Source organism: Phymastichus coffea, unplaced genomic scaffold (assembly GCF_024137745.1).
Source record: "Phymastichus coffea isolate CEN01 unplaced genomic scaffold, Cenicafe_Pcof_1.1 PCOF00002, whole genome shotgun sequence".
NCBI lineage: Eukaryota > Metazoa > Arthropoda > Insecta > Hymenoptera > Eulophidae > Phymastichus > Phymastichus coffea.
In genome coordinates, this window is record NW_026706813.1 from 4,076,718 (window position 1) to 4,083,548 (window position 6,831).

The 6,831-nt window shown below is 26.8% G+C and overlaps 1 protein-coding gene across 1 annotated transcript in view; it reads right to left on the reverse strand.

Annotated features, from left to right (window-relative positions):
• LOC131663734 (rhodopsin-like) overlaps window positions 1-4,961 on the reverse strand; it is a 409,861-nt gene extending 404,900 nt beyond the window's left edge. The window contains exon 1 of the mRNA XM_058934327.1: window positions 4,796-4,961. The gene's annotated coding sequence lies outside the window, so the exon portion shown is untranslated. The remainder of the gene's footprint in view (window positions 1-4,795) is intronic.
• Window positions 4,962-6,831: the final 1,870 nt, after the last annotated feature.

The window sequence follows — 6,831 nt, forward strand, 5'->3', positions numbered from 1 at the left end:
TTTTCGAGGTGGTTTTCAAGGGTGGATTTCACCCCTTAAAAGTGGATATTTTTTGAAGCATTACAATATATCTAAAAATCATTAAAATCGGTAGGGTCGGGTTAGGGTAGTTCCCTTGTAAGTTTTAATCAAGTTATAAAATTCAAACACTTATTAAAATATTTTCCAAAAAAGCTAGGATTAATTAATATACATTTTCATGAGTTACGTTCGAAAGATGATAAACCACTTTTTTCGAAACCATATTCAATTCCCATATATTGTAAGGATAAAATAGAAATTGAGATTTACAAAATGTTGAAATTAGGTATCAGAAACCATCGAGAAGTAATTATATAATTTCGATGATTGTTGTGCCGAAAAAGAAAGGCAACATTCGTTTATGTTTTGATGCGTGTAAGTTGAATAAAAAATTGGAGGATGATTATAAATGTGCACCATCAATCGATGATGTATTATTGCAATGTACGAAAAAACCACTTATATCAAGTTTAGATTTAATAAGTAGTTACTAACAAATTGGTTTATCGGGAGAAAGTAAATACTACTCAGCTTTTATAATATTAAATGGAGTATTTGAATTTAATGTTTCCATATTCGGCATAAAAACAAGTTCAGCGGCATTAATAAGATCATTTAGTGAAGTAACTTCTAAATTGGGAGATTTTTGGTTGACATTTGTAGATAATATCCATAGATCTAATTCTGTTGAACATTTACATCATCCAGAATTGCTTTTTGAAAAATATGAGAAATTTAATATTACTTTTAATCTTGAAAAATCGAAATTTTGTCATCAAACACTTGAATTTTTAGGATAATTTCTTATTCTGAATGGAATTGTTCCTGCTTCTAATAAAATAACGTCGATCAAAAGTTTTAAAGAATCTACAAAGGTTAAAGAATTGCAATCGTTTTTAGGATTTATAAATTTTCATACGAGATACGCAAAAAATTATGCGGGATTGAGTATTCCTTTATTAGATTTGTTAAGAAAAGATGTTAAGTTCAAATGGCCTCATGAACATTCCTTAGCATTTTATAAAATTATTGCAGCTTTCAATAAAGATATAACATTAGCATGTATCGATCGAAATAGTTTGTTTGTCAAAAGAACAAATAGTTTGTTTTATTAGTCGTAATTTAAAAGGTAGTGAAATTAGTAATTTTACTATGAAGGAAGTGTTAAGCGCAGTTGCATGATCGTTGTATACATTACAATCTTATTTAATGGGGGCAAAAAATCATAGTTCGTACTGACCACGAAACTGTTTCGTTTTTAAATTGTAGTAAGTTTAATCATACGAGAATAATTCATTGAATCTTATCGATTCAGGATTATAACATTGGTTTTGAACATATTAAAGGGAAACAAAACTCAGGCTCCGATTATTTAAGTATGTAAATGAGCCTAGAAGTGAATATTAATAAAAATACTGATATTATAATTAGTGCGATAGCAAAAATAGAATTGAACAGAGATACAGTTAAATTATTAAAGAGGTTAGTAAATTATCAAAAAACTGATGAATATTGTATTAATATAAGAAACAGAATTTTGAATAACGAAGAAATAGTTACTAAAAAAATACAAAATGAAAAATGATATCTTATTTTCACGTTTCAACTTTTCTACGTTATAATAAATCAAGTTCGAACTCTAAAAGATATATTTGCAAATTATATTTCCGAGAGCAATAATAATAAACATTTACTTTTCATCACTGCACGGCATATTCTAGGTATCCTGTTAATAAACTATTTTAGTATAGTTTCTAAAATTTTCTTCCATTCTTGCTGCAATAAATCTGTTTGTGATGTAGAGTATTCTTTTCGGACAGAACGATGGTGCTCTTTTCATCTTATTTCAATAGAATTGAAATTCGGAGATTGACGAGGCCAAATCCTCGTTTTCATTTTTTTTTTGTTTCAAGACTCTTGAAGAAATTTTTATACAAGATAGAAGTGTATTTTAGGTTATTATTTTGTTGCCATATAAAATTTGCACCAATTATTTTACTTCCTGATGGAAATATATGCTTTTAAATTATGTAAGAACAATTTTTCTATTTCAAAATCCTATCTATTTTTGTAAGATCACTCTAACACGGGAACCCGCACAACATCCCTACACCATCACCCATTCGCCACCATGTTTAATTTGGCACAATAAAATTTTCTGAAAACTTTCCACTCTTAGATGTACTTAAATTATCCTTTTGCAATAACCCAAAGATTTTGAAACTAGATTTACAACTCCATAAAACTTTTTTGAATCAGCAGTAGTCGAATTTTTGTGCTTCGTGGCCATAAAAGTAAAACATTCTTTAACATAAAAGTAAAGATTATTCTCTAACATAAAAGTAACATAAAAGTAAAGTATTCTTATTCTCTAACATAAAAGTAAAGATTCTTTAATGTTCACTTCGCTGAGTAAAAGTTTTTTTCACATTTACTCGACCAAAAAGACCTTGTACTCGAAATCTTCTTCTGATAGTTACTTCACTTATCGACTTTTTGAGATGTTATTGAACGTTAGATTTGATTTTAGCGGCAGTTAATTACGTATTACGTAAACTAATTGGTGCTATATACTTATCATTTTCTTTAGTTGACACTTTTGATTTATCACCTCTTTATCTAAGAGCTCGAGTGCCATGATTAAGAAATTTACTAACATTGCAATCCACAATACGTCTCGTAGTTTTCAGTTTATATGCAATTTGGCGATTGATTTTCCGAGCTCTATGAAGGTCTACAATCATCCCATGTTTGTCGATAGATAAATTTTTCTTCTTTGTTATATTCAAAGCAAAAATCTCTGAACATTATAATTTCATCTTATTATCAAGAAATGAAATAAAAATTTTATACTAATTTATTACTAATTTGATACATTCAATACTCATATACATCTTTATCAATCAAACTAAACGCTAAATATAAATAACTGTCTGCCAAAATTTCTATAAATTGCAAATTTATAAATATAATACTGATACTTATAACAATATGACGTCAACTGTAAACGCATAAACAAATTGTAATAACATAATATCAAAATATAAAAATGATATCTTTGAGCCAAAGTTTTTGTACAACAAGTACAATATAACTGTACTTTTGTTTTACTTCATAAAAAATACAATATTCATATAGATTATGTCTCATTTGTTGATTGAAGGAAATTTTTAAAAAATTAGGGCAAGTGAAAATATAGTAAATAATTTTTTTCGAAAAAAAGATCTGAAAAAATTTTATTGCATTCTATTTGGATTAGTAAACATTTTTTTTAGATAAATATTTTTTTATCTCTCGTATCTACCAAAATATTTTGAGTTCACCAAAATGGTCATTTTTTAGTAAAAACTCCATTGAACACGATAAACTGGAGAAATTTAAACTTCTAATAAATGTTTTAGATAGCGCTTGAAAAAAGCTACAAAATTATGTACTTTGAATTATCATACGATTTTTCTTTACGATACAGGTAGAAGTCAAAAGTGGGCAAAAAAATCGAATTTTCAAAGTTGAATTATTGTTAGAAATAATTAGAGAAACGCATCAGTCGTATTTGATATATGTGTGTGTGTGTGTCATATTTGTAATGTCTTAAAAAGGCCTTTCAAATGCGCGCCGTCTGCTCCCTGTATATAAATTTTTAACTGAGATATTTAACTTTAAAGTTTTGAGAAATCTCTATTTGGATTGGCAAAACTAATTGATCGGCAGTGTAGACGAAATTATGAATACATTTTTCTCGCAAAAATAAAATTGATACAACAAATTTTAAAAAAATGAACATACTTTGTTATATATTGATTGTAAATGAAAAACAAAATTCCTATATGTTTAATTTTTTGTATAGTCTTATTTATGCGTCGATTACCGTTAACTGAGAGAGCGCGAGAGAACTATCATGACACTTAGGTGTTATAAAAGGGAAGAGCCGCCTACAACAGCATGGTGAGGCTCTCAGCACAAACAAGATTTTGTTCTCTGATATACGATATCACTAACTATTAGTCTTATTTCGTTTAGAGATTTATCACGAAACATCACACATGTTATGTGATTGTTATATAATTATTTTATAATAATTTATACTAATGTGCAATTATAAATATATAATTAGACAATAATTATATTTAATTTTACGTCATTCGTTGTGAGTCGTAATCTCAAAAAATTATGTCATATGATTCATCGTGTAATCTTTTTCATTTTCCTATCAATTTCTGAATTTAACGCTATATCAATCTTAATAATGTATGAATCGAAAAAAGCCTTAGAATAAGTTAACCTGGGATATTTCGCAAACTGTTTTCAAACATTCTATCAATGACACTATTCACGTTCTATGTTCTCTTATTTTTCCCCATATTAAACAAACTTGAAAAGTTGATATAATTATAAGATTCTTGTCACTCAAAATTAGAATCATTATAATTAATTATAAAAATCATTTAAAGTATATGAAAAGTAATGTCTTCTCTCCATGTTTACAAATGCAAACTCAATATTCGTTTAGAATCGTCACTCTTCTGTCATAATATACTGGCATGAGACATGTTACAATCTGAATTTTAACTGTTAATCGTTGATTAAGTTACACTCATTCGCTTAATACGAGAAAAAGAAAAGAAAAAAACAGAAACTGGAGACAGATAAATATTAAAATTTTTAATATTTTTTCATAATTATTTCATAGGTAAGAAACTAATTAAATCAAAAAGATAAAAAACCAAGAGGATAAATGATGAGTAAATTCACTTTAACTGAAAACAATATTTACCTGATTGTCTATGATATAAATTGCTTTTTTTCGTACAGAATAAAATTTACTTTGTTAAATTATATTAAAAAAACACTATTTTCTTACTAAAGTCGTAACAGATAACTTGAATGTAATCTTTAACAAGTTCATCGAAGCTAACTGGTAGCAGTCCTTAATTATACTGATACTTCTACTTTTTACTTTCAGTTAGACTTTAGCTTTGTTCACTTTACTATCACTATATTAGTGAATGAGCGATATATATATATGTATATATATATATGTATGTATATATATGCATGTATGTAGGTAAGTACGTATGTATGTATGTATGTACGTATGTATGTATGTATGTATGTATGTATGTATGTATGTATGTATGTATGTATGTATGTATGTATGTATGTATGTATGTATGTATGTATGTATGTATGTATGTATGTATGTATGTATGTATGTATGTATGTATGTATGTATGTATGTATGTATGTATATAATGTCATCTACACTTACACACACGCGTACACATCGACATATATACACAAACAGTCAGTACATATAAGCGGCATCCAAAAATCGGTTAAGACGGTAAACAATCTTAAGGACTCATTCTTATTTAATTAAAAGGGATCAAGAAATTACTTGGCTTACCTTGAGTCTCTGGATACATACATGTAGAAGCCATACTTGACAGATATAGTTAGTACCACCCACTTTCACTCTCTTCTGTTTAAATCCATAATAATTATTTCTTAAAGTTTTTGTCATCGCTTAAATATAATTCATATTTGTATAGTCTTCTACTAATTTATCATTATATATTTCTTAGGTTCCTTTCTTAGGAAAATCTTCGTGTACAGAAGAGGAAAGAATACATGTATAATGTATTATTTCAACTCTCTACTCATCAAATCAATTCTAAATTTTTTTATATCAACCACAAAAATTTATTTTTATGTATTTATGAATAAATAATCATGTCTAATTCTGTAATGACCAACATAATGTCGCGAAATGACTTTTTTTCTCCAAAGAAATAAACTAATTCAAATACACGTTAATTTTAAACTAAAATATTATCGATAGTTTTGTAGATGTAAAGATAGTTTTATCGGTTGATTCTTACGCTTTTCCAGACGTTTCAATAATAATTACTAGAATTTCAATAAACGTTATCGAGACTACTAATTGAGCCAGTTGTGAAAAATAATAACGGAATTGAAATAAACGAGCAAACATCGATGACTTTTATTCGACAAGTCGTCTTGATGACTTCCGTATGAGCGCTAGTTATTATAGAAATGTTAGTTATCATGGAAACACTAGTTATTATAGAATTAAAATTTGTTTGCTTAACAGATGCAAAAGATTCATTATATGACGCTCTCTAGATCACTAAAATTATCAATTTATCAATGCCGATTCACTTACAGTTTTTATCTCTCTTGAAAGGAGGTTGATAGAAACGCGGATTTCATTTTTGTACTGGGATTGTATTAAGATTTTGTGATTTATTTAATTATACAGTCAGAATAATATCAGACCACTTTATGTATAACGATATACTATTTTTTCAATAGTTATTCATATAGTTAAATATTGTATCCTAAACACATTCAAGGCTTTCATAAAAATATCACCAGAAGTAGCATTTTATTTACATACTTCTTTTTAATCGATGAATGAATGTGGTTATTCTTTGATGCATTATAATTTATATTTGTTCGATTTTTAATAAGTAATTACATATTGATATTATACTAATAATAGTATAGATATTGAATAATTGATAATTATAGGTAGGAGAGATGACAAAATTTAGAGAAACTATTGGATAAAAAATTCATTCAAATTAAGATTTTGAGTGAACATTTTGAAAGAGGAAATATTAAAATGTTGGCAATTTTTATGAGTTAATTTATACTAAATTTATTTATTTAATTAAAAGTTGAATTAAATTAAATTAATTTAGTTATAGAGATAAACATCAATAAGTGTAATAATATAATACTAACATAATCAATATATAAATGTTTATTTCTATAAAAAACTAA